This window comes from Ziziphus jujuba, chromosome 11, assembly GCF_031755915.1.
Source record: "Ziziphus jujuba cultivar Dongzao chromosome 11, ASM3175591v1".
NCBI lineage: Eukaryota > Viridiplantae > Streptophyta > Magnoliopsida > Rosales > Rhamnaceae > Ziziphus > Ziziphus jujuba.
In genome coordinates this window covers 810,797-825,159 of record NC_083389.1, presented here as the reverse complement: position 1 = coordinate 825,159, position 14,363 = coordinate 810,797, and the positions used below count along the sequence as shown (strand labels likewise).

The 14,363-nt window shown below is 32.1% G+C and overlaps 1 pseudogene; it reads right to left on the bottom strand.

The window, feature by feature from the left end:
* Positions 1-8,043: 8,043 nt before the first annotated feature.
* On the bottom strand, positions 8,044-13,890 carry LOC132799991 (protein Ycf2-like; annotated as a pseudogene).
* Positions 13,891-14,363: the final 473 nt, after the last annotated feature.

The window sequence follows — 14,363 nt, the reverse complement described above, 5'->3', positions numbered from 1 at the left end:
TTAGTTGGATTATTCAGAATCAGTAATGAATTTGAACCGATTGATTGTCTTTTATTCCAATAAAAGACATTTGTCGAAAAGGTTATGATAAAGAAACTATGACTCCAACACGTGACTTTATATAAAATTTAAAAAAGGAATTCCTAAAATAGCTTTTATAAAACCATCTATCCTTTATCTTTTCGCAGATTAACTACTAGTTTCATTCTAATTTTTAAAATTTAATTAGATTTACTCATTTATCAAGCTTAACCAATTGAATAAAATGAATAATTAATAGAAACAAATTACTAAAGTTTTGGATGACAAAAAAAAAAAATTAATAAATAACTAGATAGAGATAGAAAGGCACAGGTTTTTTTCTATGTATTTGTTTTTTTTCTCATATCAACTCCAATCAATTCTAGTTCTATTTCATAGTAGATTCTATAGATATAGAAGATATCAATTTCAACGAAGATATAAAAGTACCAATAAAATAAATTCAAGTCTTTCTTCTATATGTTGTATCAAATTGTATGGAATAGAAAAAAAAAAACAAATAAAAAAATTTTGTATTTAGTTTTTAAAAACCACCATATTGTTTATGTTGCTAGTAATATTTTATATGATTTTTCTAGATCCATATTTTTATAAAGGAAGTACAATCTAGAAAATAAATAGATCGACAATTATAATTAATGGTAAAGAGCAACTGGTTTTGAACAATAGATGTCTTTGACATCTAACCCTGGTAATGAATAACCTATTAGAATTTTTTAATGGCAATTCCAAAAAAGTGCACCTCTATATCAAAAAAACACATTCGGAAAAATATTTGGAAAAGGAAGGGATATTCAGTAGCATTGAAAGTTTTTTCATTAGCAAAATCTCTTTCTACGAGGAATTAAAAAAGTTTTTTTTATGCAACAACTAAATAATCCAAAATTGGGAAAAATCTGAATTGATTTGACTAGAAAAGTAATCTAGTTTTAGTTTTTTTTTTTTTTTTTGAGTTTGATTTTTATTTTATATTTTATAAGTTATAAAAGTAAAAAAAAATTGATAATTTATCAAAGTTAAAACAATTAAAGTAATAAAAGGAATAATTTATATTCTTTAATGGTTTGATCCGATCAATAGAAATATTAAATTAATTGAAGTTGTTTTGCTCTTATAGTCGAATAAGAATTTTGTGTTAACTGAAATTTGAAAATCTAAAAACGGTATTTTTTTTTTTTTGTTTGAAAAAATAGTAAAAGCAAGCACAAGATTTCACCTTTCCTTTAAGTATGTTTTATAATTTTCAAGGTGGGGATTCCTATTTTCCCCACCGATTTGATAATTCAATAATAACAAAGATTTGTCTTTTCTATTTATATTATTTTTATAATATATATTCATATTCTAATATATTTAGAGTACTATAGCACATTGAAGGCCGTTTTTTATAGCACCACTGAACCATTTGCCACTCATTGGCTCCATATCTCCTTCCTTTTTTCTCGGTCCCCTTGGAAAGTGATATATATTCCCCCCTTAAACTCTGTATTATAGGTATCCAGCTGACGAGTTTACCCTAGCTCTTGTGCTCCAGGAAAACCCCAGTGTTAAGTTAAATAAAACTTACACCCTAATACTAAATATAATGATATACTAAGAAAAATAACGATTCTTGTTGAAAATGATACATTTAAATCCTTAATTTTGAAATTTTCAAAAAGTTTTTTTTAATCATCAATTTTAATGTTTCCTAAAATATAGTGCATTGAATTGTTTCCTTTAATCTCGACAATTGAATAAAAATAGGTTATTATGATTTCGAGCAAGCCGCTATGATGAAATCAGTAGACACGCTGCTCTTAGGAAGCAGTGCTAGAGCATCTTGGTTCGAGTTCAAGTGGCAGCATGGCATCTTCTAAAAGAGTAAGTCCTATAATGAAATCAATTCTTGATTTCCATTCCTATAATTGAGGTACCCCATTTTTAATTTTTAAAATTTATGATATTTCAACTTGAGAGCATATATTAACTCATATATCCTTTTCGATCGTTTCAATTGTGATTGCAATTCATTTATTAACCTTATTAGTCGATGAAATTGTAGGCCTATATGATTCATCAAAAAAGGGCATGATGGGTACTTGTTTCTATATAACAGGATTATTAGTTACCCGGTGGATTTATTTGGGACATTTACCATTAAGTAACTTATATGAATCATTAATCTTTCTTTCATGGAGTTTTTTCATTATTCATCAGGTTCCCTATTTTAAAAAACAAAAAAATTATGTTACTTTGAATGCAATAACCGCCCCAAGTGCTATTTTTAACCAAGGCTTTGCTACTTCGGGTCTTTTAACTGAAATGCATCAATCCACAATATTAGTCTTGGCTCTTCAATCCCATTCGTTAATGATGTACAGCTGTAAGATGGTATTAGGCTATGTAGCTCTTTTATGCGGATAGTTATTATTAGTAGCTCTTTTAGTCATTACATTTTGAAAACTAATAAGGATTTTTAGTAAAATCAACAATTTCGTAAATGATCCACTTTCTTTTGGTGAGATTCAATACGTCAACGAAAGAAACGATGTTTTACAAACCACTTCATTTCTTTCTTCTCGGAATTATTACAGATCTTTGGAGCTATCGTATTATTGGCCTCGAGTTTATCTTTTTAACCATAGGTATCCTTTCGGGAGCGGTGTGGGCTAATGAAGCATGAGGATCATATTGGAATTAGGATCCTAAAGAGACTTGGGCATTTATTACTTGGACCATATTTGCGATTTACTTACATACTTGAACAAATTTTAAAAGTGTAAATTCCACAATTATGGCATCGATGGGATTTCCTATGATTTGGATATGCTATTTTGGAGTTAATTATTAGGAATATGGTTGCATAGTTATGGTTCATTTACATCAATATCGAATTGAATTGAAGAAAGGGCTTGACGAATACAAACCTAGGACAATGTAAGCATATATATAAGAAAACTTCGTGTAAGCCATTGAGAAACCTTTGAATCATGTAATGTAAATGATTCAAAGGTTTCTTAATGGCTTGCATATCTGGTTAAAATAGAATTACAATTCATATTTTTTTTTATTTTAGTTAGTTAAACTTACGAGAAGAAAAAATAAATTTTTTTCTTATTTTACAAGGAACGGTTTTCACAATCATAGGATTTTTGTTTGATGTTTTGGTTTGTTTACTAAGGAAAACTATCAATAAAAAAATTAAATAGAATAGCTTCATCTTCATCAATTGATAGTGAGAAAATGAAATCCGGATAAATCCCAAAATCTATTACAGGTAGCAGTATAAAGAGCAAAACAAATAGCTCCCGTGGCTCATAATCGAAAAAATAAGAGTTTCGAGCATTAAAAATCTTGTATCCATAGAACATCTTACATAACATGGATAATGAGTAAATATAAGCTAATATCATTCCATTTGCCATTACAAAAGTAATTACTATTTTTGTAATTAAAAGATATTTTTGGCTAGTGAGTATTCCAAAAAATACTATCAATTCTGCAACAAAAACGCTCATACTCGGTAATGCAAAAGAAGCCATCGATAAGATACTGAAAGTCATAAATATTTTTCGAATTGCGATCCTACCCATTTCCTCGGGATAAACAAGATGTATTCTATCATAACTCGTTCCTTCCAAGAAAAAAAGTGCAACACCAATAAATCCATGAGAGATTATTTGTAAAATGGCTCCATTGAGTCCTGTATCGTTTATAGAACCAATTGCTATAATTATGAAACCCATATGAGATATGGAGGAATAAGCTATTCTTTTTTTTAAATTAAGTTGCCCTAGAGATGTTGGAGCTACGTAGATTATTTGAATTATGCCTACTATGATCAACCAAGGAGAAAAGATAGAATGAGCGTGAGGTAATAATTGCATATTTATTCGAACCACTCCATACGCTCCCATTTTTAATAATATTCCAGCTAGAAGCATAAAAGTATTGTAATGTGCCTTTCCATGGGTGTTTGGTAACCATGTATGTAAGTGTATAATTGGTGATTTGACAATAAAAGCAATAAAAAAAAATGATTTCCAGTGTTACAGGATACAATTGATCAGCTGATGTTTCAAAATTTAATGTTGGTTCATTAGAACCATATAAACCAATACCCGAGCTCCTATTAATCAAAAAACAGAAGCTCCTGTAGTGTACAAAATAAATTTTATAGTTGAATACAAATGTTTCTTTTTGCCTCATATGGATAGAAGTAGATAAACTGGAATTAATTCTAACTCCCATAGGATGAAAAAAAGTAAAAGGTCTTGAGAAGAAAATGGTCCTATTTGACCTCTATACATTACTAACATCAAGAAATGGAATAATCAGGAATCTCTAGTAACCGGCCAGGCTACTAAAGTAGCTAAAGTAGTGATAAATCCTGTCAGTAAAGTAGGTCTTATAGAAATTCCATCTATTCCCAATCTCCAATAAAAATAAATAAAAAATGGATCCATTTATAATTGTCTGTAAGTTGGATTAATGGATCGTCCAATTGGAAATGATACCAAAATGTATAGGTTATTAGAAGGAGTTCTATTATTCATATACAAATAGTATACCACCTAATTACCTTATTCCCTCTATAAGGGAGAAAGAAAATTACAGAACCCGTGGATATTGGCAAAACTACAACTATTGTTAACCAAGGAAGATCATTCATGGTAAAAACAAGATACACTTGGACCAGAAAAACCCATGCTCAAAAGTATAAAATAAAATATATTATTTAGAGCTCGATTTTTTGTTGGTAAAAAAAAAATTAAATATATTCAAGTAAGGTTTTCTGAAATATATCAATAAGCTAGCCCCATACTTCGAGTTGTTTCATGCCATAAATAAACTCAAACACTTAAGAAATCTATTGGACAGGCGGATTCACATCGTTTACAACCGACACAGTCCTTTGTTCTTGGAGTAGAATTGATTTGCTTAGCTTTACACCCGTCCTAAGGTATCATTTCTAATACATCTATGGGGGCTCGGACACATTGAGTACATCCTATACATGTATCATAAATCTTTACTGAATGTAACATTGGATCTATAAATTTTTTGAATATTCTAAATTTTTGATCTAGTAAATTTATAAATAAATTATATATTTAGACACCAGATGAATCAATGATTTACTAGAATTTTTTTAATCAATCTACTTCTAGACCGACTCATGTAAAGGAGCCAAGATACTTTGATTTCTTACTTTTTTGCAAACATGATCCTACATTGTGTATAACACATGCTTATTCGAATTTGTGAATCTTCTAATTTCTATGATTAATATTACTTATTCAACAAATTAGATTGAATAATACGAGTTGATTTTCTATTACGATAAATTGACGAAACAATAGCCAGTCCAATAGCTGCTTCAATAGCTGCAATAGTTAACAAAAATTGAAAAAATATTACCTTTTAATTGGCGACTATCAAAAAAATAAAAAAATGTTACATAATTTATATTAACTGCATTCAGTATAAGTTTAAGACACATAAGGGCTCTAACCATATTGCAGCTTGTGATCAATCCATAGTACCAATTGAAAATAAGTAGGCACTCAAAATAAGTACATGTTCGAGCATCATTGACCAACTCCTTATCAATTAAATTTTGATTTATTTCAATATAATATGAACAACAATTCAACGGATTCAACTTACTAGAATCTAAAAGGTGAAGAACAAATAAATAGATTGGTAATAGATCTAATAAAAGAATTTCTATTTTCAACATAAACAATCTTTAATTAGAATTGAAGAGAAATAGATGTGACAACATACACTGAAGTTTCAAAGGGAAGAAAAAAAATATGTTGATAAATGAATTCCAATTTGTTGATTATTACTTATCAAATCTTGCTCTGTAATTTGGTTTGATCTTGTAGTCCAAATAATCCCGTACCATGACGTATCTATAATAGTACTCATTAGTAAAACCAAAATACTTGTATAAACCAGCAAAGTAACCCCATCCCCAACAGTCCAAAGATTAAAATCTTTGTAATATTCTGAACCATTCATGAACATCACAGCAAATATGATTAAAACATTTATGGCTCCCCCGTAAATAAGGAGTTGTGCTGCAACTACAAAATAGGAGTATAATAGAATATAGAATAAGGATATACAAACAAGAACAAGTCCCAATGTAAAAGCAGAATAAATTGGGTTGGTAAATAATACTACTCCTATACCTCGTAATATAAGACCTAATCCCATAAAGACTAAAAGAAAATCATGTATTGGTCTAGGCAAATCAATTATATGTAAAAACAAAAAAAATAAACAGAGATAAAAAATTGAAATCTTTTTCATGACCTTATTGAGACTCGACCTGAATTTTTTATTTTTTATGATTTATAATCAATTCCTAATTGAATGAAATCCTTAGGGATGTGAAATAATGTGGGTACAGATATTGGACAAATTTCATTCTTTATCTGAAAGAAAGAGTAGTGCAAATCTGAAACTATCTTTCGAAATAATTATATAGACATTAATTACTAAAATTTCAATCCAAATTAAGACATGATTATGATCAACTAATGAATAGTTGGGATTTGTAGGGTGTGATCAAACAAAACAAAAGTAACCTAAGTACTTAGTAATTCAAAACTTTTCTTAATTGGGATATCCCTTCAACACAACATAGGTCATCAAAAGGATCTTGGAGACCCATCAAAGCATAAAATCCAGGATCTTTCAGAAGATGGAATCCTATTCGAAGAGTGCATAACCACACGGATAAACTCATACTAACCCATTAATTTGGGATCCGATTCGGGATTTTCCTTGGGAGGTATCGGGAAGGAATTGGAATGTAATAATATCAATTTATACAAATACATTTATACAGAAGAAAAGGTTCTTTGTTGACTCAAACACTGTACCTACCAGATAAGGACAGAGAAAGAGAAGAAAATCGAAGATTTCACATAACATAGTACTTTTGATCGGAAAATCAATTTAATTTATTTCATGCCTTTCGCTTAATGAGAAAATGAGTCAGATTCTACAGGATCAAACCTATGGCACTTAAGCAATGATGCAAAGGAATAAAATAAAAAAAGAAATAAAAAAAGAAAAGACAGGGAAAAGTAATAAAAAAAAATAAGTAAAGTAGAAGAGCCCGGATTCCAAATGAATGAAAACGTGACTGAATTGGTCCTAGTTACTCTTCAGAATGGCATGGAAGAAGGGAAGAGATTCTCAAACAAGGAAAAGGATCCAATGACTTCAAAATAATTGAATGAGGAGCCGTATGAGATGAAAATCTCATGTCCGGTTCTATCGAGTGGCAGTAAAGGTGACTTATCTGTCAACATTTCCACTATCACCCCCAAAAAACCAAACTCTACCTTACATAAGTTGCTAGAGTATACTTAACCTCTGGATTTGAAATCACTGCTTATATCCCTGGTAACGGCCATAATTTACAAGAACATTCTGTAGTCTTAATAAGAAGTGGAAAGGTTAAAGATTTACCCGATGTGAGATATCACATTGTTTGAGGAACCTAGATGCTGTCGTAGTAAAGGATCATCAACAAGGACATTCTAGTGCATTGTAGATTCTTATCCAAGACTTGTATCATTTAATGATGCCATGTGAAGTGTATGGCTAACCCAATAATGAAAGTTTCATAAGGGAACCGGAGCAGGCTACCATGAGACAGAAGATCTTTCATCCAACATGCGTATTTTTTATTTTTCAATGGATTTAGATCTTTCATTAATGAAAATTTTTTGATCTAATGAGTAATAGCTCTGGTTGTTCGCTGTTCAAGAATTCTTGTCTAGACAGTTCATACCATCCATCCCTAATGTTTTGATCTAAGATTTCAATTCTTCCATGTTTCAGCAGTAGTATATTGTTCCATGGAGCTGGGAACCAAAATATGGAAGAAACAAGTGTTTCCATGACTCTACCACCCGGTCAATTCTGTTCCATTTAATCCCTCTTTCATGGCCACATATCTTTCCGGCTAAGGAATGGGAAAACTTTCTTTTGTTACATGAATCCAATTTTCATTTCATATGGAAAAAGTCATATTTTTCGCAGCAATGTCTTTGTCATTTGATCCAACAGCTTTCCGTTAGATAGGAACAGCTTTGATAAATACTGATAACTCTCGGATGGAGTATTAGAATGGAAAAATCCTTTAGATAATGAACTATTGGTTCAAAGTTATCTATGGCGATCAATCAACAATTCAAAGTACTTTTCTTGCGTATTCTTGATAAACCAACATTTATATATAGATGTAGGAAGATCTGTTTGGGAAGTAAGAAGCCACTTTGACATCTCTTCATTTGTAAAGAATTCTCGATGTGAAAACATAGAGACAACAGGCAGATTTTTGAATAGGAAAAAAAGTGGATCTGTAGGGTCCTAAATGAATTGGCTTATTCGAAAAAAGCCTTGTTCTTTGGAATGTTGATCTTGTGTCTGGTACCGCATGGTTCCACTCTACAAGAACTCTGAATCACTCTCTTAAAGTCCATCCTTTTCATCATAAATGATCAACTTGCCCTGAAATGACCTGGCCCAATATGGAAATCCCAATTCATTGGGCCTTTCGATACAATCAAATAGATAGCCCCAAGGGTGCCATATTCTAGGAGGCCAAACTATTTGATTGAATAAATCCTCCTTTATCCATTGTGGGTCGAGGACTCTTTCTCCTTCTCCTTCTTCACATTTCAACTCATATTGTTCATAGATAAATCTGTGCTCAATGATAGAACAAGATCCATTTTCCATCATATCTAAGGGATTGCTTAGTTTGGGCCGAAGGAGCAATGTCACTCGATCATTATCGAACTGGATACAAGAATCATTCTCAACGAGTCCATAATAAGTGATCTTAATTTTTTCATCGTGCTTGGGTAGAGACCAAAGGTCTTTAGTGACCGATCCGGTAGAACAACTCAAAAGATAAAGAAGTATCGTTAATTTCACCATGCTTGTTCCAAGTTTGAAGTACCATTTGTACGAATAAGAATCCCCTTTGTTACATGATTTCTTTATATAGATAGATATAAGATCTATCGAGCAACTACTTAGAAGTACATTTTGTGCAACAGCCCTTCCTATCTGATATAAAAGGTTCCCATGATCATGAATCGATCTTACCTGGGATCGCAAATCCCAAGTTTGTCTATGAAGAGCATATCTAATTATATTAGTACTTATAATTGATTTCTTCTTCATAATACTAATCGATAGGCCTTCATTGGTAAGTGCTACAAGATCTCGTACCATGGTTATGGACCCGAATCCATTAGTATGGAACATTTTCTTTTCCAAGTGAAATCCCCTAGTATATGAAAGAGTGAAAAAGTGCTTTCGTTGTTGTGGAATAAGAAGCCTTTGTATCTTAATGCATGTATTTAATTTATTCAAAGCTATTAGAGCGGGATCCACATTTTAAGGAATATGAGTTGAAGCAATAACAAGAATATTTCTAGTGGAACATCTTTCACAATCCTTTGAGAGATAGTTCACTACTAGATAGAGGGATAAGTAATTAAGCTCATTCACATCGGGATCATGAACGTTTGGAACCCATATTATCCCAGGAGACATTGCTTTTGATAATTTGAATTGAAGGGTGATATAAAATCGGTCTATTTTTGACATCATATCCATAGTTAACACATTCATTATAGTTAGAAGCTCCAGCTCCGTATCAAGGTCACGGTCAATATTGTCACTATCATTAATAAGAAAATCTTTTTTTATCCAGGAACTTGTTCAGAAATACTAGGTATTTGACCAAATAGGATCATCCAGTTCCTATAGAACCTATCATTAAAAGACTCAAAGAGAGGGATAAGGTTTTCCATGAGATGGGAAATGAAAACTATTAGCCCGACATGAGGTTTGTGAATAAGTGATTGTCTAATAATGAGCAAGGAATATCCGTCTTTCTGCTAAATAGGATGTATTAAACTCATAACTCATTAGATACTTTTTATGGATGTCAACTACGCATCGTAAGTAAATTGCTTCCGGTTGTTCAATCATTTGATAACCAGAGTCATTCTTTGATAAGTGATCACCATGAGTTAAACTCAATAGAATTTGATCAATCCTTTTTTCTGTCATTAAGGTGGAGAACTGAACCAAGAATTCTCTTTCTTTATCATCAATCGAATCATTGTTCGAGACCTAAGCTTCTATTTTATCATCAATCCAATCACCGTTCACATTTTTTTCTTTTTCTTATCAATGAATAGATCTCTTTACTTGTGTGACTTAGATGTCTTGTATTTCTTGAAAAAGTGATTCGATTGATAGGATTTTGTATGATAATTATGAAATTAACAATATCGATGAGATTGATATTCAAATATTTCTTCTTAGAACGTATTAATTTGACCCTATAGGCGGGACCACCACCTCATAGCATGTTGCCACCAGAAGTAGAATCGCGTATTTCTTCCAAAGAATCTCTTAATTGTTTCAGAGCAATTAGAAAGGGATTATTTAACCAGAATGAATTCAGTTCAGATGTAGGATATATATACAGAAGTTTTTGCAACTCAATCATGTATGATGGAATCATTAAAGATTTGACCCTTTTGGACTTCGTCTGTAACTCACTATAGACTCGAGAAACAAATAGAAGGTGTGTCCCAATGAGATATCCAGCAACAAGAAGAAGGAAAAGGATTGAATAGAGGAACTCTCGAACGTTTGGCGATCTCAGATGTGTTGATATGTAAACACTTACTCGAAATCTCACTTATCAGATTCCACTATGGAAGACATAGTTTTTCTGAAGAATTCACCATGATATATCTGATTCACGCATAATATCATGTAAAATGGATACAAATTTTGGGCTGCTACTTAGTATCGGCAATAGGTCTGAAAAACTATCTAAAAATATCAAATTTAGATATTTGTATCCTGTCGAAGTATGGAACCATGGCATATATGTTTGGAATATATTCCAGTTTGAGAGAGTTGAAAAAACACTATCTCGTTGAAAGGTTCTATACATCTGCCCTTTCTTAAAGCATTTCTTTAGACAAAGACCCCATTTTTTCCTCTTTTCGGATGATAAATATTTCCCAGAACATGGAGTGTGAATCAAACCCATGTTTAATTGAAATTAAGATACTGATGCAATTTCTTCCCTTCTGAATTACATAGATTCATATATGAAAGAGGTTGACAATAAGTTCTTTCAAAATTGACTATTTGTCCCTCTGTTCGAAGTGTTTCAGCAATATCTACGATCAAGTAAATAGCTTTACAAATGAATGGATTGGATCAAATTGGAAAATGGAAAGATTTGTACAAGTTATACTTTTCATCAGCATTTTATGGAAAATCGTTAGGTATGAATATGTTAGACACCTATAACTTGATTGGTGAACTAGTATCTCTCTAAAAGAAAACCATATTTCTTTTTACCGCCGCATAAAGAAAATACTTTGTTGTGAATGAACAATATATTGAGGAATTGTCAATATGTAAAATCATAATTATTGATACGGGCCTTTTCCACATAAAAAAGGAATCCTTTGTTACAATAGAAGTAGAAGTGATGTGGATAATTCAAGAATTGAAGTCGATTTGCTTTATAAAAAGAAGATATCAATGAATTTCTATGAAATGGTTTCACGGGATTCAGACAATTGGCTTGATCGTGGGATATCATTGAGAAATAGGAATCCATGTTATCAAAAGATTTCCTGCAATTATTTCTAGTATGGAATGAGTCAATCATCCACTTTGGTTTCTTATTGAACAAAAATGGTGATATTGTTCCTCCATTGATCAAGAATTTAACTTTTTGGGAAGTATCATGATCATCCAATAAGAAGGGTTTCCATTTTTTCAAATGAACGATTTGAAGGCCTCTTGACTCTAGCAACTAATTGTAGAGTTGATCATTTGGACCTTTCAATTCATAGATGTGGATCTCGGACCTATGAATGGGGATATTCCCAAAACTCATAAAGAAAAAAAGGAAGTAAGTTAGACAAAAAGATAAGAAACTTGAACAAAAAAAGAAGCAACTTGGACAAATATAAAGGAAGTGACTTAGACAAATATTTTTTGTCGATAACCTCTGACCAATCAATCGAATGTTGATTAATATGTAATCAATCGAACACTACTTGAAAATGAAAATGGCTCTTCTGCTCATAAATGAAATGTTTCGAATGTTCCTATAAATTCGTGCTCCCATTAGACCATTTGTATCTATATGCATTAGGATCCCGATTCATGGATCTCTCCATTCAAGAAATAAAGAACCATTTCTTTTGACTCTTTTTCAAATTTGTTAAATATTGGTTAATCGTATATTTCATTATAGTTCTATGATTCAAAGTGTCACTTCATATTTTATCCCTTTGAATTCCATATTCGAAGTTGTGATTGGATCTATTCATTAGAAAGAATCGATTCAATATATTTCTTATGCACCCGTAGGTGCTATATTGGATTTGAATCAGATTTCTGATCAATCTATATTGATTGACTGCCTACAATATTTTGTTGCTAGCAAATACCACTATTTTTGGCTTTGTATCTTCCAAATCATTCCCGTAGGAAGTCCAGACTCATTTTTTTTTATCTTTCGATAAAAAGATTCATTTTCTTCATAAAAAAAGGAGGTAAAACCAATAAAGATTTCTTTTTTGATTCATGCCTAAAGTTGAATACCTCATTCAAGAATGATTTTTGATCCAATCTGTAGGAATCAATGGAAAAGGCATATCCTTTATAATACACCAGATCCGGTTTGGTTATTGGTAGAGTGAATAGATTTGCCATTTCTTGAACTTTTGATTCAAAATCATGGTGTAATGTGTATCCCCCCCTATTTCGGTCATGGAATAGATGAAATAAATCAAAAAATGGATATTTGTTTAAGAATGAAATCGTATTGGAACAATCTAGTTCATCCTTCGGAGCCATTCACATCCCGGATCTGATGAAATAGGATGAATTGAGATGGAATTTTGTGAATACGTAATTATCTTGAATGTAATAACTATTTCTTTATTTTCCGATTGTCTGTAAAGGACAAAAAAAACATCTTGTTATTTCTTCAACAATTTATGATCTCTAGTGGAGCTCTCAGTAGGATTCGAACCCTGATGAAGTTCTGACCATCTGTCAAAGAAAAAAGAATGAATGGATCTTGTAGGATTCCCAATAAATTCTTCGATTTCTTTCGGAAGTAGATGATTACCCATCTGCTTGTCACATTCCGTGAATAGCCGGGACATTGAGGAATATCTAGAAAGCCATTTAGGGAATCGGTCTAATTCTATCTCTATTTGTTCCATTTGAAGAAAGAAAGTATCCCAAATAATCGATCTTTCTTTTAGTTGTTGAATCTCTCTTTGATTGATCAATGTGTGATATTCTAAATCCTCCTTACTAATGGAATCAAAATGATCTCTGGATCGATCAAAAGATCATTTCAATTGGCTAGAATCTATTACTTAAACAAAACTGGATCTTATGGAATCATATTGACTATTTGACGATACATTCCGTACCTTGCTAAAAACCAATCCTTGTTTACCAACCACACTTTGTCTAACCAAATCCAATTCTTGCAGGATCTTCCCTTAACTAAAGAAGAGATCTTGGTGGAATTGCCACATATGAAATTGAGCACAATGTTGCAAAGAAATAGCCCACTTGTTTCTTGAGAAGGGGAAGCATGCTTAATATCATTTGATTGAATAGTTGACCCACCTCTTTGTTGTTTGAAGAAATCCTCCGCTTCAATTGGTATTTTTTCATGAAAGCAAACATGAAATAACAAATCCAGTATTTCACTAAGATTTCGAATAGCTATCCAAAATTCAAGTTGATTATGTTTCGCACCCGGCCTTGTTTTAGCTTCCATTGCTTGTATGAGTAAAACAGACCTTGGTTCTTTAGATGTGGCTAACCCCTCTTGACTATGACTTATTCCTTGTATGAAGACAGTAAGATTGTCCTTGAACTTCTTGGCTTGGGCCCTAGTGATCGGTCCCACCTTCATTTGTATTGGGTCAGCACCCAAGTGGGTTGTCGGGCGAACAGTCTCAGGTGGATTCGCATCATTCCCCTCCTCTTGAAAAGGATTTGTCCTCAAATCGAAGTCATCACCTGCAACAAAAGGAGATAAATCAGCAACATTAAAGGTGGCACTAACACTATACTCACCCGGTAGATCAAGTTTGTAGGCATTGTCGTTTATTCTCTCCAAAACTTGAAAAGGTCCATCACCCCTCGGCAGGAGTTTTGATTTCCTTTGTTCGGGGAATCTTTCTTTCCTTAAATGCAGCCACACCCAATCTCCAGGT